General features: G+C 41.6%; 1 long non-coding RNA gene across 3 annotated transcripts in view; it reads right to left on the bottom strand.

The window, feature by feature from the left end:
- The window catches only part of LOC121089211, a 175,889-nt gene that overhangs the window by 17,607 nt on the left and 133,782 nt on the right, over nucleotides 1-24,500 (bottom strand). For 2 of the 3 annotated variants that reach the window (XR_005828156.1, XR_005828160.1), the window contains exons 4-5: nucleotides 15,054-15,129; nucleotides 1,263-2,764 (exon numbers count right to left, since the gene is read on the bottom strand). This is a non-coding gene — a long non-coding RNA (uncharacterized LOC121089211). Of the gene's footprint in view, nucleotides 1-1,262; nucleotides 2,765-15,053; nucleotides 15,130-24,500 lie in introns of those variants that run through there. The other variant, XR_005828159.1, reaches the window with a different exon arrangement.

Here is a 24,500-nt window from a genome sequence, read left to right as displayed (position 1 = left end):
GGTGGGCGAGGACAGACCAGGTGAAGGTGTGAGAGAAGGCAAGAAGGGGAAGGAAACTGGAGTCTGCCCATGTTTTTCTGGGCGACGCGTAACAATGGTGCACACCAATGATTTCTAGCAACGAACGAGAATAACAGGGAAAAAGGAGAATGTGGCAAGGCACAGAACAAACACGACTCTAAGGGCTACAAACGAAAGTTGCAATTTCCCAAAGAATACCCGTTTTGCACATTTTATGTAGCATGTCAAATCTATCAGATTTTCTCTTATTAAATCATCATTCTACAGCAACAATCATTCTCTCAATCAATCCCCCGTGTTAACAACTCTTAGTAATGACTAACTTGGCAGGAACTGATGTTTACCTATATTTTAAAGTCCTGAGCACTGTTCTCTATTTTTTAGATATTAAATTTCCTTTACATTTTCTCTCTTATTTTGTAACCTGTTTTTAAAGGATGGATGCATTCAATTGGAAAATAAAGTTTTGTAGCACACACACACACACAGATTATGTTAGCTCAGGAAATTGGCAGTGGGATAAGAACAAAACCATTCACCTTCTGATTGCTGATTCAGATCTAGCCCAAGTGAGATAGTCACAGAAGCTATAAACCTCCCATGGTGGCTTTGTGATTTGAGATTATTTTTTATGAATCTCAATCCACTTTGAGGCCAAGAACCAGAATCACAAATCCACTCCCTGAATGAGCATTAACCGACATCGCTGCACACATGAACAGAGGAGGTGCCAAAAAGCAAACTGGTCCTGGAGACAGACTTCCCACCTTATCCTGGAACTGATCATTAAAAAACCAGGGTGGGTTCACACAAGTGTGGAGCGCAAGGAAACACGTATATATCCCATCTACTACACAGAGAACAAGCCAACTCACCTGTGGTCACAAGCAGCTAGGAGCTGCAGCATTTACCTGACGTGGGAACTGGTTCTCCAAGACTTGAGCAGTCCTAACCTTCCCTAAAACCGAAAAGGTCTCTTATGGTGTGCTCCTGTATCACTTCAGAGCTGAGAAACAGGGAGGGTAGGAAGAGAGCAGAACAAAGCCAAGGTTTTCCATCGTCACTCCCGGGGAGGCAGCAGCAAGCCTATGCACTCCTCATCCCTTAAAATCCAAAGGCCCACAGAGCAGCTGCAGGCTTTGGTCATTCCTTGGTCCTTATTGGCTTCACTTTTCCTGCCTAGGTAGGAGGAACAAACGAGGCGTTTAATTTTGCAGAAGACCAAATCTGAGGAGGGCTCGGTGGCACTTTTTATTTTATTTGGAACACGACTGATTAACAAAGCCATTAGCAAAGCTATTTCACTAAACAAACATCCTATAGCATAAACAAAATAGTGATGCTCAGGCATATTTCCCATGGCTCTCTCTTTTAGGAAGCATGAATCATTAAAATCACTTGGGAATTAGCTACTCCAGCTTCTTTCCTCAGATACATTTGCTAACCTGAGGCAGGTAAAGGTCTCAGGACCCAAGAGCAGAATTAAGTTTTTCCACTCTCTGTGCTAAATTGCAGCCAATACAAATTCCACCTTCAGATATGCACTTCAGTGCTTCGTTGTTACGTTTCGTTTCACACTTGTGATCTTTATTCCTCAGAAACAGGAAAAATGCACAGCTGACGAGCCACGTTTGCATGCAACTTGAAATTGTTCCTTCAGTGGCTGTTGCTTGGACGTGCACTTGACTATTCAAAGGCAAGTGAGGTGAGAAATGGAGCTGCATTTTAAATGGCCAAGTACTCCTAATTTTACACGGGGATTTTTGAAAGCAAGTAGTTCTCTTCACAGTTTTCAGAGACACCACTGGAAATATACACGTACACAACAAGAAAAAGTTGGCGGGAAGCTCAGACATTTCCCCCTTCCTTTGCTCTTCATTATTTCTTTCTTCTTTTCCCTTTTTGTTAATAAAAGGGAAGATGCTTATGAATGAAAAATGAACAAGCATAGGTTTGATGGTCTCTGTCCAAAATAAAAGCTTTAAGAAGGGGTAGCCTTAAAAGTTGTAAAGGATACTTGTAAATACATACACACATGTAAATGCTTTTTATCACAGCAAGTTCCAGTAAAATGTGTAAAAAATTCTAAATTTAGCTAAGGAGATAGTAGTACAGTTAAGTTCAGCTGATAAACTGGAAGAAGCAGACAAACAATAGCTAGTAAAACTATTAAGAATTTTTTGGGGGGAATCATATTTTATATGAATTTAAACTTAGGATCTGACACAGAGAATGATGACTTAATTTAGGAGTTTTAAGGTTAAAAATGCTGATGCACCGGGGCACTTCTCACATTGATGTGATGTGATTGTCACAGTCTGATCAGTGCATCCGGATGCTTAGGATTCTTGGTCTCTGTGGAAGCTCAGATCCTTCCTCGGAGCTGGTTTAGCTTGGTAAGTGACACGCTGGGCTTGCAAGCACTGGCATTGAGCCATCTTCAGCGACTACACGCACATTGGAATCAGATCATCGTTTTAGGTACCGAGTGACCACAAGCTGAGAGTCTTTGCCAAGACTCAGAGGATGCAGATATTTACCATGACATTCCCACGACAAGGTGTTCACCAGTATGGACAGTAACACACCAGTGGGGGGGGGAAAAAAAAAAACCACCAAAAAAACCAAACAACCCTCTTCAGAAATTTCCTACAGGAGAAAGTCTCAGATGAAGAAAGAGTAGCCAAAGTGAAGATGTCATCACATACACTTACTAGATTTGGCCTTGACATGGTATCTGAACCTAGAGCAAGATTTGAATTTTGCAATTAGCTTTACATGTCCCAATTAGTTTCTCAAGCTGCACAGAAAGCCGAGGAAGTTCACTTTAGGCATATAAAAGGAGATAATAGTAAACTTTTGAAGGAACATTATAGGGAATAATTGTGCTCTGGAGGATTTATTTATTTACTAATGCAAACAGTACACACTGAGATAACATCTGGCAATGTTTATTACAATGAAATCCAATCAATACTTCTGTCTACTGCAGTATCTGTCCACAAAATAGTCATTCCGCCTGGCACCCACAAGCAATACTCATCTGTCTATCATAGTAGCCTTCGTCAGCAAAAAGGGAGGTTGTCACCTTAATCCTTCTATTTGAGACCCAAGAGAAGACAATGAATTACATGTACCCAGACACAAGAACAATGTGGAAAATTGAAGAGAAATTTAGAGAGAGATGCAGCTTGTAGCATGCATTGCAAAGAGCACACAATTCATCGCTACAGGATCTCAAAATGCAACAGATCCCAGATCTTTTTTCTCGTGCCTCAAGGAGTTTAAACTTAGGATGATCCATTAGTTTTGCTGCTGAGCTACCAGGCCTTTTGTGGCATTTTAGAGGTACAACTAAAGACAGAAATTTTGATTTCTCATTTCCTTTAAGTCAGAATTCAGAAAGAAGTTACACTGAACCTTCCTACATAATTAAAAAGCCAAAAATACATTTGTTTTGAAAATTCTGTGAATTAGAATTTCCAAGTAAGCCCCTCCATCTTTTCTATTTCTATATTCACATTATTGCATGTCACTGTAGAAAAACTAGCAGTGTTCTGCGCAACGAAAAATGTCACCAAGCATTAGCTTAGTGCTTACCGAGCCTTCACCTTCCTTAAACCTAAGTGTCTCTTGCAGTCTAAAAAACTGATTGATGTGCAGTGAGACATGCATTATTACTTAAGATATCATGAAATTAGGCAAAAAATAACAAAAACACACAAGCCAAAATCAATTAGTATTTTTCCTCCCTACTCTTAAAACTGCTATAGTTTTTGTTGAAACAGTCATTTCCAGAGAAAAATTATTAATCTCATTAATGTGACTATATGCAGAATAAATGTATATTTGCCCCTATTTAATTATACATTTTGCTGGCTCACTGTTCAAGGCATTTCTATTTGTAGAGGACCTAGAGGTAAAATAAGACCTTCTGTGCCACACCAAGTCCCGAGGAATGAGCTATGTTCCGAAATTACCGTGGTGATGCGTTACCTTTTTCCCCTAAAAACTTCTCTTTGACAAGATAATTGGCATTGTAGTTACAAAATCTGGAGAGCAAGGGGAAGGAATCTGCTTTGCTCTCGACTGGTCTAGATCTACTGGGCAGAGGAGAGCACATTTAGTTTGGCCATTAAACTGGGCAGCCACAGCAAGCACAGCACCACCAAGGATGCGACACCTATTTCTGTAATCTGTGTCAGGTAAGATCTGCGTTAGGATTTTTTGTTTAGCTTCTTACAGTTTCTTGCCCTCCACACCATCAATATCTTACTACAACCCAAAGGTCCTAACGACGTGGCCATTAGGAATGAACTGGCTAAGAATTCTAACGGAGGTGCTAGGTTAGCAAAGTGGTGAAAGACACAAAACCAGACCTTCCAAGCACTGAAATCGGTGAAAATCCCACTAAAGTAAATGGAGGTCCTATGTAAAGGGCAACAGTACCGTCCACCTTTACTATTCATTCATTGCTGTCAATTTAGCCACATGAATTAGTGCTAGGCTTGCAAATACAGAGGCTATTTGACCCAGCTTTAAGGGAGAAGACTGAGGTTTCAAATGGGCAGAACAAGCTCTGTTATTTTTTCTGTACTTAAGCAAATACAGGCTCCATTCTGAAAGTTCGCAGCACTGAGAAAGTTCAGTGCAGGAGCTTCCACTGGCACACCAGTGCTGCAGCAGACCAGAAAAGCACAACCAAGACGGAGACTGCGAATTCTACACCTGGTTTCAGTGCAAGCAAAAGTCCAAGCCCAGCCCAGCACAGGAGAGGTCTGCTGAACCACACACCAGATTTGTGTGAAAGGAGAAATTTACACAGATGTGGGTACCACTAGGTGTGCTTTTTAAATTTTTTTTCTCAAGCACACTTAGTCTTTGAACAAGCAATTCCTATTCACATATACTACTTCTTCTAAAAACACCTGCGTTTCTGAGAGCACCTGTGTACACAAATTGACCATCTATTGTTTCTCTATTCTCCCACTGAGTAACTTGACCAAGTTTTAAAGCAGCTTTGGATTAGGGCTATACAAGGGACGAGCCCTGGTTCTGCCATTCAGCAGCTTTAGCACTCTAAATTTCTTAATTCAAAATACATTTTCTTTAACAATTTGCCAGTTCCTAATCAGCTCCACAAAGGAACGAACTGTTTTCTAAGCTGGTATTAAAACTGGGCTAGATAAAACGGGAGAGGGTAATGATTTCTAACCAATATTAATAAACTTTCACAAAAGACATCGAAACCGCCTCAAACGAGGAGATAAAAAACAAAAATAAACCTTCATTCAACCACTATTGGGCAAAATTATACATACGATAACTTTTATGTCCCTTTGATATTAAAGCAGAGTAAACCTAGTTATTTCAAAAAAATAAATAATATCTCTAAAATAAGCAGGATGTATCTATTTTCTCGGTGTAAATCCTTTCCCCTACATCAGCCCAGGGAAGTGCTGCGCCTGCCCCTGCCCCTCGAGGCTGTGGTGACGGTGACGGCAGCAGAGCAGTTGGTGCCAGCCCCGCTGCAAGGAGCAGCGCTGCTGGAGAGGTGGGATCAGATGCAGGTGTGTAAATGCAGCAGGCATAACATAGCCCACCCTACGTAATGGGGCAGCTCAAGCTGCAACGCATCCTGGCTCCACCGAAAGGAACATGGAAGAATCTCACTGACTTCACCGGGGCCATGATTTCACTCTTACGGGTAACAGAAAACGGCCACGCTCAATACAGCAACGGCGTGCAGAGCTCTGGTAGGGACTGCAGGTGATACTGCATTTGCATAACCTCTCTGGGCACTACGAAGGAAACTTGCTCTGTCACACCACTCACCCGCATCCCTGAATTTCACGGTGTTAGAATTGTTTCTAACGGCCCTGAGTCGCCAGCCCTAGGAAGCAGCAGCGGGCGGTCACAGGCAAATCCCTGTCCTGTTCAGACAGTGCGATGAAGCAGCAGCAATGAGATTCAGTGTTTCACAACGTGGGATATTCCAGGCTTCCTACCATCCCAACAGAGAAAAAGCAGGAGGAAAAGTCTCTTACCCTTTCTAGACTTCCATCAGCACAACCATGATTAATCACAAACGCAGCTTTAAGAATTAGTTCAGCATTAAATAATGAACATCTATTTTGCTATACAGTGTATTTCTTTTACAAGTTTTTCTAGGTGTAAGGAGGCTTAAAGAATAACTACAGTATGGTATAGATACATTCTAAACATTATGACAGAGACGGTGTAAGAGATTTTTAGAAGTTAAATGCTTTTAAATGTAATTAAATCATAATAACTGTGCCCCTGACAGTCTGACAATGCAGGGACATCAGAAATGTTTCCCACCGTCATAAGGCACTGGAAATCTATGCCTATCGCATGTTGCTGAAAGGCAATTTCTATAGGGGGATAGATAATGTATTTTAACAGCCGATAATTTCATAAGAAGTAAAATTTGCCTGGCTCATTTGGAATTTTCTGGGACAACGATGGCTGCAGTAAGGAGAAGATCCATTCTGTGTTTCTTACTGGTATGAAATGGTGCCCACAGCAGAAACACCGAGCCTTTAGCCTCCAGAGCTTCCCCTTGCTGCCTCTAGGTTGCTCCAACCCAACAAGATTCTCCCCTTTGCCCTTAATCCATCCCAAGCGCTGGATAAAGGACCTAACTCTGGGATTTTAATTCCATTCAGAGACAAGCACCTAAACGTTACTGCGTCTAACTTTAAAGCTCCTAAAATATATTTAGACCTGGCCTTTCATCATCCATTTCCATAGCTCTCCAACAGTCTAAGACTACACATATGAGAAGAGAAGGAAGTTTTGAGAAGCCCAGAAGTTCAGGGACTATCTGAATGCAAGGCTTTGGTTCAGTACCATGCCAAAACCATACAGAGATATAAAATATTTTATATCTGTTATAGAGCATAATCATATATACTAGCTGTGATTACCTTCCCACATTAAAAATTCTTCTGAACCCTTGCCAAAGGACAGTCCCATGGACAAGGCAGGAAAACACTTGAGGTGACCATGACTGGTATCCCGAGGAAACTAAATATTTGCTAGGTATTTAAGAGTTATACTAATACCTGAATATTTTTTTCAGCGCAGTTCTAGAGCCACGTGTGTCAACCAGAGCACACAGGAGCAAGACCACCACAGCTTAACAAAGACTGGTAACGTGAACAGCAGTTTGTCATGGCAAACAAACGTCATCTCGAATGGCAAGCACGATCAGAATAAGGGCAGATGTTAACTGTAAAGAGTAGATATTTTCTAAGCCACACACACAGAGAAGCTGAGTAGCAGTAATGCATCAATTTGTGACATAGGAAGAAACACCAAACAGTATCATTTCTGGGGTGATTTGCACATGGCCAAGAGGCACCAGAACAACACATTAAATAGCACTGGAGCCCTGGCAGAAGTAAAAAGCATAATCCTTTCCCTCCTGCAGGACTGAAATAATTATGAGGAATCAACACTCTTACATCCAGGTGCCATTCATAAGCATCAGTACCTATAGCAACCTTCCCTATTGACTCAGGGGTTTTTTGCTTCTAATCACACTGTATTGCCTGTCATGTTGATACACTTACTTAATTCTATACCCTCTTGGACACCTGACTTCAGGGTCCCTCAGCATCTTCTCTCTGCATTCCTCAGGCTTGTTTGATGCCCCGACTGCTGGAATTTCCCTCTAGCTGTTAACTGCATCTGGGCAAAAGCTGTCATTTACACACGAAGTCTGCCCCAAAGGGTGAACATTTTATAGTTGTTTGCTTCAGGAATCCAGTATCACTTGTTCTGGAGAAGTGACAGCTGCTCAGACCTAAGAATGTTACTTGTGTATTGAAACAGAGCAAGAGACATGACAAAACAGATCACCCTCCTCGCTCGAAACCCTAATGAATGGAAAAAGAACCTGGGAAGAGATGAGAATTCATCCGCCTCTGGCTCAGCCTCTAACGTTCAGCAGACTTTCCCATTGATGGTCTGATCTTGCTAACTATATACGCAGAAACTGTGCCACTACACCCTGGCTAAATGAACCGGGACTGCAAGATCATGGCCTAAACTGGGTCATACGCAGAGCAGACACGCAGTGATCTGGTGCACAACTGCTGTCATTGCTGCTGGGAAACAGACCCCTAGTTCCTTGAAAAGGTTCTGCTGCTATGGGTCACAGGATTCTCGATTACTTATTGCCCGTCTTGAAAGAGATACCACTCTTCCGTTTTACAAAAGATTTTCATTATTCAAAATTTCCATGAGAACACCACACAATGTAGAACGCAATGTCTAAGGAAACATTAAGAAGACAGCTAAAAAACATCTGCCAGGGAAAGCAATGGGTTCAGAAAAATTGTTAATGCAGATTCTGACTCAGAGATGCCTTCAGTTATTACTGACACTAAAACATCTTGCAAAGCCAAATACTTTTCCAATGGCCTTTAAGAGCACAGACCGATCTGCCAAGTGCTCACTATCTCCAATCGGGCTATCTTGCTGCCAGCTCCTACAGGCTCCTAGCGGAGAGAGATACAAGAGAAGGAAGCAAGGAGCAAGAACTAGGTCCTTTTAAACCAAAAAGGCTATACGACGATTATGCACACACACAACAAAAGATGCTGGAGGAATTCTTTTGTCATGATGAAATACAGGACTGTTAAAACACATATTTGAAGGACAGCATTCCTCATAAGACTTCTGAAGGTCCTGCAGAGCGTGCACTGGCACCAAAGCCACAAGACATGTCAACAGTGGAGCTCTGTAGATGATATATTTTTTTAAAGAAATAAATAAATCCTGTTCTCTCTCATGCCAGTGGAAACGTTGAAAAAAACAGCAATTTTGACAGAACAGATCTAAGTATCTTCTAATCTATTATCTAGATGCAGGGGAAAAAGGCAACAAGAAGCACCAGATCCTCTGTAGTAAACTTCAGAGCTAGACCACTTACGCTAATGAAGAAAACAGACCAGAAAGTTAGGGTAACTTACATTCATCAGACTGCCCTACATCAGACTCTGGAATTTGCAATGATTCAGCGAGAGTGTCCTCAGGGACACTGATGTAAATATAGAATAACCACAATGCCTCTCCGTGGAGTCCCTCCCATCACACACTGGTTTAGCTGAAGAATTTCATTTCAGATAGGACAAAGTAAGAGAACCACGGCTTGGAAAAGGTCAGGTCTGTGTTTCCTATTTTCCTCCTGTAGCTTAACTGATGATCTCTCTGGTCTAAGATGACTTTTCTTGCTCAGTCATATTTGGCCCTTGTTTTATCCTGAAGTAGACCAGCAAATGTTTTGATAAACTGAGAGAAATTTTTTTCTACTTTCACCGTAACATCTTCAGGTGCTAAAATGCTGAAGTGTTTTACAACTTACTGAAGTAGCGCTACTTAGGGAATCCATGCTAATATTCCCATGCCTTTTTAATACCAGTGACTCACAACCCGTACTCCTTTAGATATTAAAGCAACCACAAACTGGAGAGCCCTTTTCCTATCTTCATCTACTGTGGCTGCTGTTCTGCAAAACCAGCTACCCATTTGTACACTACAACTGATGCCCTTAACAGAGAGACCTACGGCAACAAACAAAGCTTCACACAAGCCCTCCGCTTCACCCCAAAACCCAAACCTTAAACATTTGCAAGAAAACAAAGAGAGAGAGCACGAGGGACGTAATCGACAGTCATTCCCAATTGTTTTTTAGTGCCAAGTTGTGAATGGGACCAATTAAAACCAGCCCAAGAACTGACAAAATTTTCAGGCTGACCGGCTGCATTTGGAAATTTGCAGTTTTGTTAAGTGAAGATATCTTTCAAGGATGTTTACATGGAAATTCAGAAAACAGAGACAATCATCAGAGAACAGAGACAATTACAAAGCTCCCCATCTCCTGAGACATTTACCTTTTTGTAGCAGGCTTTACTCCAGCCTCATTACATATTTGCTCTGATCATCAATCCTATTTGCAACTTTCAACTGTCTCCACAATCTGTGTCAAAGGCCTTTGTATCAGACAATACCTGGAGTGTCTCCATTCATCCAAAATTTTAAAACCAGTAACTGAAACAAATCAGCATTTGTGCACTGACTGGAAAGAAACCATGCAGACTCACCGTGACTGAAAATCTGTCCCTTTGGTGTCTACACAACTCCCTCCCCTGTCCTCCTCTAAAAAAAGGAAGGGTCAAAGCAAAACGCTGGCAGTCCAATGAAATCTTTGAAGAGACAGTATGGTTTCAGTTATGAGAGGATGGAAAAATGAGAACCCTGGGGATCTTTTGGGAACATTAAGCTTTATTAATCAGGAATGTATTAGCCACATACCAACATTCCCAAACGGTACGCTGAATGAGAGAAACGCCAGGGAGCAACAGAACCCATCCAGGCTGGGCTTCTGCCCCATGGCGAGTTCTAGCACACCCCAAGAGACAGTTTTCCAAGCCGTTCCTTAAAGAGGAAACCTCCCCTGCTTCCACAGTACCTACAGGTTGTGCATCCCCGCGCTTTACAGCTGATATAGTCAGAACATGGTTTTTAATATGTAACTTGGTAATTTCCACTGCTTGTTGAACTGATTTCTCTATGTCTTTCTCCCAGTGGATATGAAGAGCAATTAATCACTGTGCTCCTGATTATAACTTTTCACTCACTAGAATATTTTTTTTTTCATATTCTTCTTAACATACAACAAAAGCAACACTTACAGAGGCATATAACGCCACTTAGGGCTCCTACGGATCCTCTTGCCCCTGGGCCAGATGATAATCAACCAGTTTCTGCTTTCTCAAGAATTTTAACACTAGGACCGCTTCTGCCTTGACAAACATTTTTGACCTCTCCACATTTCCACTGGGGTTCCACAGGTAGAAATCAGGGCAGAATTTATCCCCGCGAGTTTCTGGATTAATACCTTGGTATAGGAAGGGGAAAAGGCAAAATTAATTCTCTTTGTTAATGCTAACAATACCTCAGTGACAGTCAGCCCCAGGACACAGATCTTTGTTCAGAGGAAGCACGCTTCCATGCTCACGTCACATTTGCACGTCTTATCCAGCATAGCTTCTACACGTCAGTATCTTCTGCATCAAAAGTACCCCCAAATCATCAGCTTAATGAACTATTGAGGCTTTATGTTTTGTCGGAGGAAGAGGAACTGGGAATTTGCAGCCCATCTTAGACATGAAATTCCAGTGAAAGAAGCAAGTTAAAGGAGGGCAGGACAGCTCTCGTATCTATGGGGAACCATGAGGACTCTCGTGCTGTAAAGAACACGGCAGGGTAGCGTGTTTGTTGCTTCAAAACTCTTCCTTCATTTAAAAGCACTGCTGTGATGGACGAAGCCCTTCCCAGCCCCGACATCCTGACGCTACACATGCCGCACGCACTCTGGGATGCCAGCTTACTGTGTCACATTGGCTTGGGTTCTGCCTGTTCCTTCCCTTATGCCTGCAAGCTCAATTGAACTTATGAAAATTCAAACTGTCTTCTGTCTGTTTCATACATCATCAGCAAACAATCACTAGACAAAATGAATTTGCTCTCTGTAATTTGGAGGCTACACAAACGTCTCTGCTGTATAATACAAAAAAAGGGGGAATAAAGTTTGGTATGCAAGGTTAATTCAGCATGGAGGAAAGTAGCAGAGAAACAGACGGAGAGAGAACACGAACAATAAACTACTCAACAGTGGGGAGAGTGACATGAGAAATACTTCTGTAAATTGGAGTTGGCCTTGATACCTTTGAGTGATGGAATTAAACAAAGGCACAAGTGAGTTGTGAAAGATCACCCCCATGAGTGGCTGTATCTCCATCCCTCGTGATTTGTCTACACAATATACTTATTAATAACAACAATGGTTACTATTTCTCCTCTAAGAGCTTTGCAAACACAAACTCGGTAACGTTCACAGAGCTGTATCAGTTTGAACCAAACTGAAAAAGCGATCTGCTGAACAAGGCGCAGCGAGGTTAAATGACTTGTCCAATGCCACTCAATGAGCCAGCATCCATTAAGATGAGAGCACTGGATCTCTTGGTCAGTAATTAGATCACAAGGCTGCGTAAGGCTGAAAACTCGACAAACCTCTCTGTTCACAAAAAATAACGTGTTGTAGACTTCTTATTGGCCCTAGCCGATGGCAATGTAACTAAAACCACTGCTTTCAAATCACATCCAGTGCATCTCTCTTATAGGTTTCCAGGTTGTGTGTACAGATTTTTTTTTTTTTCTTCCACACACAATAACTTAATCCTATTTGGGGTTAGTTGTAAACAGCAAAGTACTTAACCACATCCTTGAAGTTAAGTAATTGAGTAGTCCCATGGACCTCAATGAATCTACTTGCCTATCAACCCACACAACTTCAGCACATAGCAAAACACAGCCAGAGTACCCAGCATAGCAAGAATCCAGCCCACAGACCTTTCCCATTTAAGAGCATGCCTGCACTGCATTTAGAAAGCTGTGTTTTTATGCGACTGCCTGCCAGAAGTTCACGTGTTGTGAATTTGTACTTTCTTCTAATGCCATCTATCAAGTCAAGCGTATTTTTATATTAGCCGAAAATTTGGCCCATCTTATATTAAACAGTTGCTTTAAGGGATCCATACCCTAAAACAAGTTTTCCACCCTTCAATTAAAGAAACCAAATTTAAACAACAAACCAACCAACCAACCAGAAAATTACCAGAGCGTGGCTTGCCTTTCCTCCTTGCTGTTTGCAGGTTAATACAGGAAAGCCATACCGGGAAGTTCACTTTATTAAAGATCTTACAATTAGAAACACCTGATTACAGCGAACATGCATAGGAAACAAAGGAAATCCTGAAGGTGTACTTTTCTCTGTAAAGGAGGTGCCCCCATTTTTGTTGTGCCCAGTTACGTGTTACACGGACACAAGTACAGACAGAATCACATCCTCATTTTACCCCATGTGTCCATACATAAAAGTCCCTCCACCTTGTTCTTCTGTATTCCAGAGACAGGCTGTACACCAAGGCAAGGCTACAGAACTCAGGAGCTGCTATAAGTTTACAGGTGGGGTATTTTTTTTTTTTTCTTTTGGCAAAAGGAAATGACACAAGATACTCAAAGATTAGAAAACCGGACATTTTACTTCAAGGAAAGGAAAGAACAACTGGGCAGAACAGACCAGACTTGGGGAGTTGTGATCCCACGCTCTGTTCCCAGTTTGACCACCGATTTACTTGGACCTTGAGCAAGCTGCTCAACATCTCTGCCTTGATGTGCTCGTCACCATTGATTAAAAAAAAAAAACAAACTGAAAATATTTCCTACACATGAGTTTTCTACTTGTGTATTTATGTCCCCTCCAAAGCCTAGAGTCTCATATAACTAATCCAAGCCCATTCCAGCCAGCACCAACCATCAGGCCCATATATTGCTACCTGGTGTTCTGCCCTAGGGCTGTCCGTGCAGGACTTACTGACCATCTGGATCCTAAGGATTCAAGGAACTTGCCTTAATTCACTCCTCATTCCGCTGCTGCATTTTGGAAAGAGAATTACTTCTACTTTCCAACAAGAATTCTCCTGGTTGTTCAGACAAATCAGCAAGACAACTTTGAAATTCTGTACTCACAGATTCAGAAGCGTTCTCCCACTCTTCCCCCCAACTCTTCCCTTTAAACTGCTGCTGGACCCAGCAAATCCAGGAGTGTTTTCCACTCCGCTCGCCAGTGTAATTGCAAGGTTAACCTCTGGTGGCCAGGGAAGCTGCTCACAGTCAGGAATGATGAGCAGAAAATGTTAAATACCATTCACTGGCCACAGCCTGCAGTTAATACACAATATTTAAGCAACACAATGGCACAGCCCTTGCCAGTAATGTAAAAACACGATGGAGTAGAGCCAGAATGGCACAATCTGCCTGCCTGAGTCATGCTTGGCGCTCCGTGCTGGAAGGGGCACGCATTAGCTGCCCACAGTGTACTGTACCCTTCAGCTAGATTAAAAGAAATCATTAAAATACAACTTTAAAAAAAAAAAAAAAAGAAAGAAAGGGGGGGTGGGTGAGGGGGGAAGGAAGGGAAAAAATTCCCTTGTAATAGTTAAAATATTTTAACACTGAAGTAGAAAAGTACCACTTTGGAAGAAGGCTCTGGATTTCATTACAGGCTGCACATTTTGATCTTAAACAGGAAAACAAACCGACTTTGCTTTGTAATATTCCACAGCTCTGTCCTGTCCAACTAAAATCAATTTTTTCCTCCTATATACAAGCTCCTGGATTTTTATTCCTATATTATTTCATTAAATTCAGAGTATCTCGACCGACTATATTTTCCAATCCTCTTTTGCGTGCCTGTTGTTCAGCCACTGAAGTTCCAAATCTTAATTATTGCCCCAAATACATTCAATAAACAGATTCTAAATAAGGGTACATCAGACCGATGTACAGTCTGACTTGCATTTATGGAATAACTATGCCCTTAGAAAGAGACGCCTTTCTTTCTGAGAGACGTCAAGACATTATTTTGGCTGTTTTGTTGTGTCACAGCACAGATGAATGAGGCATTTCTGCCTTCACCTACACCCCAAAGCAGCTGAACCCCCCTGTGATGTCACCAGGAAGTTGCTGGGTTTTTTTTCTTGTATAAAGGAGACTGATTTATTATGACATCACAAAAAGAATAAACTGTATTTTATGCTATAATGAATCTTCTGCTACTTTCTGTTATCCCTGCACCAAAATGCAGAAACCCTCACTGACAAAGCGACAGGAACTGTAAGTCAACAAACACGGAGATGCACAATATTCCCAATAATATTCAAAACAAAGCAGAAAAGAATGATCTATTCATGTGTCTGAAATTAAAGATCTGCAAGATGTAAGTTCAGTTTTAATTTTTAAATAAAACATCCTTTGAACTTCTATAATCTCATTCAAGGGGACTCTGACCTTTATCCAAGCCCAGCTACTGTGCTAACACTTTGGATGCATATAGAGGAAAAATATGGACAAAAGGTACTGGAAAAGCTTTTACTTACAGGAATGCAGTGCAGCTTAATCTTTTTGTTTTTAAGGTGCAGTGATTTCAGCATCTACAATGTAACTTCAGGCAGTCTGAAAAGAAACAGGTTAAAATCTCTTTCAGTTATAATTGGTATTTCAGATTTAATTAAAAATTAAACTTTCATAATGTTTCACCATCCAAAGCAATGCATTATCAGTCAAGCGTAGCCTTTTTTTTTTTTTTTTTTTTTTTTTGTGTGTGTGTGTTAAAAGAAGCTCTTCCCAGAGTAGTTTGCAATGAAAGAAGAAGGGGGAAAAGGCAATTGAGAGTAGCAAAATATATTTCTACAGCAAAAGATCTCTGAATAACTTGGAAAGAAGCCTTCTGCCACTTAATTTTAACAATCAACCTTATACTAATTAAAAAAAATAAGCATCACAATTAAAGAAGACAGAAAAACACCATCACATACCAACGACTGCGAGGGGAAAAATGTTAATTTCAGCAAAACAAGGACATTACTAGGACCAGAACATACGCACCAAAAGGGAAAATATGGTTTTACATAATGCCAGCCAACAACATTTTTTTAAAAATTCGTTCTACAGCATGTAGCACTTTCAGACTGTTGCATGGAGGAGCAGAGAAAGACAAGTTCAAAAAGAGGAAAGCTGTTTTTAAAGTGTACAAGGCAAAAGGTCCCTTGCACCTTTTGTTAAGGGGTATGAAACAGCTACTCCATAAAACGGCAAGGTTTCATACTGAGTAAAATAAATGTCATTTTACTGTGCAAAACAGATGATTAAGAAGTGGTAGATGCAGACATAGCATTTGAACAGATGCAAAAAAAATATTTTATTTTTCCAAAATGCAGTTGGAGTAACAATAAAACTCCAGGGGTTGCACCATAAATATGAGTTTAAATGTTAGACTGGAGTTTAAAACCTGTGGTTTTAATTATATCTAATTATAAAGGCTCTAGAACCAGGAGAAATGAGAAAAACAAAAAATATTATTAATAAATTAAAACAATTTTGCAGTAAGTTGTCAGGATTTGGCCTCATAATAACAAACCATACAGCAACACACACAGACACATACAATGTACCAATGATTCATCAAAGGAACAAATCAGAACTTGATTAAATTTTATTTTTAAAAGGTGACAGCAGAACTTGCCTAGTTTACCCCATTCAAAGTCAAAGCCACTCTCCACCAGCAGCGTGCTGACGGAGATCTGCAAATAAATCCTAGGTGCAAATCTAATACTGATTTGGAATGTCCCACAGGCTGGGGGCAATTCCTAAGTGAAATTATTTCTTTGTTCTCCCCTAAGGAAAAAAAAATTAACCCCGTTCTTCAGCCCTCAGAGTTACATGAGCCTTCCCAATCCTTCCCCACAGATGTTCAGTAAGAACCGCGCTGTATCAGACGAGACAGTCACACAGACACGTCCCCACACACGCGTACGCCACAAACAGGAGCGAGCTCAGCACCTTATTTTTAGGTTTAACTTTTCCACCCTCTCAAGATCAGAGCTATGGAAAAGCAGGAGGCAAAGGAGAGAGAGAGCAGGGAAGGGGACAGCACAGCAAGAATTATCAAATCTTACGCAGAACCAATTCTGGAGCATTCGAATGAAGGAAGAGGAGCCCCCTGGCAGAGGCACTGGGATGCTGCTGCCACCAGATAACCTTTATAGTCTGGGATGAAATTTTTCTTAAAGCAACCATTTCAGAAACGGGTTTCTCATCCTTTAGACAATCTTTCTATCAAATAACGCTCCTTCTTTCTCCTGATTGGCATCTAGTAAGATAGACAGAGGAGCAGTGGAGAAATCCAGGCAAAAGGATGGTAAGTCCATCAGAAGTAAGCAACAGCAAAACTGCCAGGTAAGTGGTAACAGCTTCAGCCTCTGAACTGCCATTTCTTTCCCTTCCTTCCCTTCCAAATTTACCCCTTTTCTATCATCTTCAGGGCTGTAGCACTGGCTGGCTGGCAGGGAAGGAGAGGGGCAGTGGTATTTGCAATCCAAAGCTATTTCTTTTAATGAATGCAATGAAAAACTGACCTCAACTGAGAAAACAAAGAGCATTCACTGAGGGTGAAATGTATCCCCGTACAGAGAGCCAGCGCACAGGCTGCGCCGCTGAAGCCCTATTCCGATGACCTAAATAGGAATAAATTGGTGCACGGACTTCATGGCAGTGAATTTTGTCCAAAAAACCCCCATTTTTTTGTACAGAACGAGGAAGCATTTAGCCCTCTCCTATCAAAGCACAAAGGTACAGCACCCTCTCTCCGTGCTGGGCACCATCCTGACGACTGCTCTTTGGTGAATTTTCCTAGCAGTTTGAACCCAAGCACATTCTCCTTCTTGGAAAGGAGAAGGGGGAATTGCAACATCTAGCATTAGTGTGCAAGCTCAGCACCAGGGCACAGTGCTGGCAGACAGAGCGGCCCCTTTCCGCAAGGTGGGGGCAACCGGCACAAGCTACAACCCACCCATTAGAAGAGATGGAGCCTCAGAAACAGCTTAGAGCGTGTTCACTGCCGCCTTGAAAAAACTTCAAATAAATAACCGTAGTTAACAGAACATCTGATATACGACACGCACAGCCAGAGTACCTTCAAGAGCTATTTCGGCTACAAGCTGGAGTTAAACCAAGAGCAAAACCTACAGAAAACCTCATTAGACTCAGAATACCAATCCCTGCCACGTTAGTAATATCTTCCTTTTACAAATGGAGAAACCTGCGACCTCGAGATGAAATGACTGACAGGTGCGTACGAGCAAGAGCTAGAAATGGAGGCAGCATCTTAAGCAGGACCTGTGCACAGGTGAGCACGCTGTGGGGCAGGAGACTGTTCTCCGAAAGGACTGCCCTAATCCGATGGGGAAAGCAAAGACACGGCTCAAGAACAGCCTGTGAACTTCTCCTTGAGAGAGGCTCAAGAGCTGGAATTGCAAGAATGAGGAGTATGTCAGGTCAGGAATGAGGTACATGAGTAGAGTCTTAACAGGAGAGCAAGTGTCAGCTCTCAGTGAAGGCTTTAAAAACAAATATCAGAAGGTAAACATGTTTCACTTTGCTTTCTCATGATTCTTGCTTGCCAGAAAGTTTATGCAGAGCCTGAAAACTGTGATAGCAAAGCTACTGGCTGTACAATGACTGAAGTTCATTACCAATATTCCATGACTTGTACGGCACCTGACCATACTGCGCTGAACATGTTTGTGGTCTAGCCCCCCACTTTCAAAAGAACCACGTTCATTCCATCTAAAAACCGAAGAGAAGAAATAAAGTAACATTTGTCATTGGAAAACATTTCAGAAGATATCAGCTGTCTGCAATCACTTAGCACTAAGAAAGTTCCATATCTGTAAGGGTTCGGTTTTCCTTGAATACCTGAAGTCGGCTGGAGCAGGTTAATGAGAATCCTATTCAGTTCATTAGTTATGAGGAGAGGGAAGGCTAGGAGAGAATATAGCACAACATTCATTGATACCTTTTGAATTTTCTACACAAAATGTACAACGTCAGTCAACTGATCTTATTCAAAGCACTTGCTCGTATCATTGCTCTCACTCCTGGAACTGCAAATCCATGGATGAAGCAGCTGCCACAAATAAATATTCACAGAAAGTAAAATACTGATGTTCTAACTCAGGACAAAATTCATTAGTAATATTAACAAAGACTTCTTCAACAACCAGGGAAAAGGGGGGAAACCAACCCCTAAAAACCCCACCAACAAAAAAATGAAAAAATCAAGCCCATTACTTTCAAGAGAATTTTCAAATAAGCTCAGTGGCCAGTCAAGAGGCCTCATTCCAACTTCAGAATCCAAGTAATGACTTAGGATATGGCCCAGATTCCTTTCTGGCATTTTAAGTTTGAAAACATTAGCAGAGTGATGGACTAATTGTGTCACAGAAATCAGAGAGGGAGGTCGATGCTGTACAGGCTCCTCATCTAACAACAAAGCAGCAAACTTTGAAATTGGAACCAGCACAGACACATCAGCACAATGCTCTGTCTAGGCTCATCAGTAATGCAAAAGAACAAATCTTATTAACATAGATATAGCATTCCACTACTGCTTTTTTAAGGTGAACGCACTTTAGTTGGTATTAGTTCTCTATAAACAGGTTTATTTAGTCACCATTCTCTTGTCTTGAAGAGACAGAATAAAAAAAAAAAAAAAAAAAAAAAAAAAAAAAAAAGTAATGCCTGTGCTTAAAGAATCCTCCCCAAAAGGAATGTTTTCCTGAATTGAAGATTTTTATACACTTTCAAAAGTACACAGGAGTTTTGGTCATTTCCAGTTCTGTGTTTGAACTCATGGCCGTTTGTACGGTAAGGCAGCGCTGAGGTAAGGCAGCGCTGACCCGGGCTTCTTCCTGGCCCTAGGGACTGGGGCTCAAACTGGGGTCACCGTGCTGCTGATGGGAAAACCTGGGGTTGGTTTTTTTTTTGCTTTAGTAGAACAGGAGCAGAGGACAACCTACAGCACTGTGCTGGGACCAAGGGTTCCTGCCACTGCAGGAACAGACAACAGCAGACCGAAGGTCTCTTTGTCAAAAAGGTAAATCTCCACCTGTTATTAGTTCACTGCAAGGCTGGGTACCCGCAGAGATTTCATCCTCCTTATGGTATTCGTCTTTGGAGTTTACATTCCCCAGTGAAGACTGTATCCACTACAAATTTTAATTTCCAAACCATGGCTGTTTCAGCTAGAAAAGCATTTTAATTAGGAAAAAGGTGTATTTTTGGCTACTTTTCACACACCTCCCACACCCCCAATAGTGTTTGAACTATTTTCGTTCGAGTATGAAAAATACTGCCTTTGGGCAAAGACTAACACTCCGTGAAATCTGGGTTTCAGAAAGTTAGAGACACTCAACTGAATAAAAGCCATCATGCATAATCCACCCTAACGGTCACTTCCGAACAGGTGCCGGATGCAATTTCACCGCAAGGACCCTCATAGCTGTTAAACATGTTGGACCTCTCGGTAGCACCGTTCACCCCTCTCATTTATTCCTACTGCTAACCAAGTAAGCAACAAGCACTTGAGAAGCCCAGCTGTGAACGCACATTAGAAGCTGAACTTCTCCACCTGCTGAAGAGTTAGTCTATCACTGCACTTACGACCTGACCTGGACTCCTAAAGTGCAGTTTAACTGGTAGTTCTGCTATAGCCAGGTGGGACCCAGCATCCTTCTAAACACCTCTTGAAGCTTTCCTCCTACGCGGGGGTGACGATGGTAATCAAGCTGGCTGCTGAAAACCATGATATTCCCCATTCCAACTGTTTTCTTGCACAAGCTGTCCCTAGATCCTGTTTATGTTCCCAAGGAACAGGAACAGCGACAGCATGCAGCTTTCACGAGGCCTTGCCCAAACAAGTCTTTCTGTAAAGATACGGCTTTTTTGTGAAGCAGCTCTGACGCTGATATTCTTCGAGCATCTCTTGGAATACAGCTTGAGGACTTTGCTTATGCCCTTAACAAGTTATTGTAGCACATAACCTTCTCCCACTTCTTTTCAAGGTTCACAACGCTTTGATCTTCCCAGCCTCACCGCTCCTGGTGAATGGTATCATCTCCCATGGCTCAAATTATCTTTAGTGCATAAAATGGTAATACCTGTTAAGAAGCAGGCTCTATCACATAATCGCGGCAGAACCATCCCATTTATTCCGGTTTAACACAGAAACTTACATCGATAAATGCTTCGTTGCGATGGGTATTTCAGTGCAGTGACAAACTGCGTGGATAGAGGAAACGTGGCGGACATAATTTGTTTGGATGTTAGCTAGGCTTCTGACACAGCACCACATAGGAAGCTCATAGAGAGGCTGGAGAATTATGGTCTGGATAATAATACAATAAGGTGGATAAAACTGTCTGACAGACAGGAAGCAATGAGTTATTAATCAATGGTATTAGATAAGAACAGAAAGAAGAACGTACTCTGATGCCAAGCAATAGGTGCTAGGAAAATTATCATTAAACAGAATCATTAAGGACGAGAAAGGGAATGTAAATATTGACAGCATCCAAAACTGATGTTTCAGAAATAAGAAGTGTTATCAAACGTGAAAGGAATCAAAATTCTAAGATCCAAAAAAATGGAGATGTGCGTGAGCCAAAATAATGTGTTATTTAATATATCTCCAAAATGTAAAAAAATGTTATAAAAAAACCCTGCTACACAATTTGGTTTTGAACTCAGGAATACAAGGTTTTCACTGTGTAAGCATATGACTCTGTCATGTTACTCTGCACCAACACGGTCGCTGTGAAACTGGCTCCCCTGCAAAGCAAAGTGCAATAAAAATTGCAGTTACTGTGGCCAGGGAAGATCTATTGGCTTATTATCTTAAGAGTAAGGATATTACTTCTGATAATTAAAGTATTTAAAGTCATCACATTCAACACCCTTAAATTCTCCTTTGGAAACAGGATCCTCCTGCAGTTGTGGTCCTGAATTTCCACTGCCCCACGCAGTTTACAGCCGTTCCGTTGCTGGCACTCTCTCTCACACAGGAGATGAACATCTCCCCCCCGAGATGCTGTGCACGGGTACCACCTGCAGTGTGACGGGCACCGCCCCCCCCTCGTGTCCCCTACAGGTCTGCCCCACAGAAGTTCAGTCTGACCCCTACCTATGAAGGGGCAAGATCTGGGATGACAGGCGATATACTGAGGTGAAATGAAAAGCCACACGGCAGCGCACATATATTTCACAGGACATGTGGCAGAGAAGATCAAAGTGGTAAATCTTTGTTTAGAATTTTAAATATCCTTCAGCGTTGAGCAATTAAACATGGCAGTGGAGTATTTCAGAGAGAAACACAGCAATACCAGCAAGACATGAAGTTCACTATATCCTGCCTCTTTCCATTTTACTAATCCTGGAACTCTTCCTTTCCTCATACGGAGGAACAGGTCCCCAGGCACCACAGCCTCAGCTTATTTGTGCTGCTCCAACAATAAGGACAAAATAACTTTTCTTGTCCTCCACCTTGTAGACAGCAGAAGCAAACTGAAGAAGTGAGCACTGGCTGCAGATTTTCAACCCTAAGAAATGTCACAACTCTTACTCTTGACTTACTGTGACTGGTCCATTGCCTTGCACTCTGACATCAGCAGACACAGCTCCTTTTTGAGATCCATCATCTATATTTTTGGGACCTTTGATCTTCTGCCAGGATGTACAAGACTCTACCCTCAGGCAGCAGCCCAACCCCACCTCCATCCCTCTGCCCACAGGGTAAGAGCCTGCCTTCCCTTGCTCACACGCAACGCTTCCATTCCCCCTCCTCTGCCGCAGAGAGGTGGGATTAGGCTGAAGGTCTGACACTCCTCTCACACGAGAAAGACAAGGAGGGAAGCGGCACCAGCACAGAGGCATGAATTTGCGGTTCTAGTTGATGCCAGAGGAGTGGAAAGAACGAGGGGTGGCAGCAACACCTGCTGCAGGTCTCCAGAGCACCAAGTGTGGCTTCTGGGGCCCTGAACATGTTAGATGGACAGGAGGTCCATCACTGCTTTGCTACCCTAAGCAGCCAACTACTTTGTCCACATAAAGTAGTTTCTAAAGGAGCTTTCTGCCCCCTTCCTTTGGAACTTCCCTCTACAGGGCTACCAAGGGGCTCGGGAGGAACTTGGGATTTTGACACAGGAGAAGGAGCACACTACCTTTTAACAGAAAGTACAGCTAATAGAAAGTGGCATCAGGACTACCAGCCAAGTGTGGACTTCTTATCAGCAGGTGCACCTCAGGTGGTATCAGGACTCTCCCAGATTACGCACGGACCGAGCGTATCCCACCGTGTGCAGAAGCACAAATCCATGCACTCTTCCACTTAGGCATGTTCTTTATTCTTTTGCCAGCAGGCCATTAACCTGAAGTCCAAAACCAGCTTCATTTTGCACAATGCCATGCCCAAACCATGCCCAGAAGTTTCATATTATTTCAGTTTATGTAACCGCCACATTAAGCTCCAGGCCCAAGGAGGATACTGAACAATATCTCATTGTAAAGGCTATTGAGATTCAATATTACAGGGACAATGCTACCAACCCCCCCTCAACTTCATTAATCTCAAAAATCATTGGAAATTTAATACCAGAGGACTTTGAGACCTTTGGACTGTATTGTAAATCTGCCGCTTAAACTTTTAATGTAGTATCAATGCAAGCTTTCACATATTTCCCAGTAACATTCATATACATATAATTCTTGTTTAATTAGACATCACCCTACAAGAAGTGAAAATCAGACCAAGCTGGAACTATACAAAATTCAGGGAAGCTCAGTTCCTGCACTATGATTTGGCAATGCTTTATTGTAATTATTTTTTTCCCCCCTCGGAAACAATACAGAAGAAGAGACTATATCAGCAGTGATTCAAACCGATCACTGTGTCAGCACAGGAAATAATATTTTTTGGGGAAAAAAAAGAAAAAAAAAAGGGAGAAAACAGTCTTCCATTTACTTTCAATATTAGCAAAAACAACAGAAAGGTTTTTTTATATTTCTAGTCACATCCTGCAAAATCTCACTAATAAAGCAATAGCATAATTACGAGATAAGTTAAAGTGGATTTTTAAAAAGAATGGCTACTTTTGCTGGAGACAAAGCGTATCTAAGTACGTTGCAGGACTGGATTCAGAGACCTCAGCATCTTTTCAGCCTAGTCCAATACACGTTACATTTGTAGTTATTCCAGGGACCCTGATCTATAGTGTATACACCCCTAAATCTATGCAATATTTATCTCTGCTTCAAATACATAAGATGAAGAGTACACATGAGGTATGAGCTCAGGGCTTCTGCAATGACTGAACCATTCAATGTGCCAAGACTAGAATTCACTGTCTCCATTTGCACCAAAAAAAAACCAAACTCCCCTAAGATACAATGAAGTATTATTATTAGAAAAGTAAGATTATGGAACAGGTTGAATACCCAATTTATATTTTTAAATAAAGGTAAGATCGAATGCACCCCCCTGGTGGTGAACCAAACTACAGAACTGAAACTGGTATATAATTTTTTAGCAGTAAAAGGATTCTAACAAAGATCTATGTACAGCAAAATACAAAATTAAGTTCCATCACGTTACCGCTAGCACCAGGCAAAGGACTACAAGACCATATGCTAATTATATTCTGGGTAAAGAAGAACAGTTCAGATATGTAATCGGTAACTAGATTTCTAATAAAATAACAACTTCAATCTTTTTCAAGTCTTTTCCAAAATACCAGAAGTGATTAGAACACATTATGGACCAGTCACTTGCCAAGTTTCATGTTTGAAATCAAAGCTGTTTTAAAATTCCCTGAACAACAAAAAAGCATTTTAAAACTGGTAACATTCAGTCATGGTGATATAAGCAAATACCAGCCAATCTGAATCTTGGAACATCCTTGATCTAATGCCTTTGTGTTGCCACTAAGCCCAGA

This window comes from Falco naumanni, chromosome 5, assembly GCF_017639655.2.
Source record: "Falco naumanni isolate bFalNau1 chromosome 5, bFalNau1.pat, whole genome shotgun sequence".
Taxonomy (NCBI): Eukaryota; Metazoa; Chordata; class Aves; order Falconiformes; family Falconidae; genus Falco; species Falco naumanni.
This window is presented reverse-complemented; position numbering and strand designations above follow the sequence as displayed.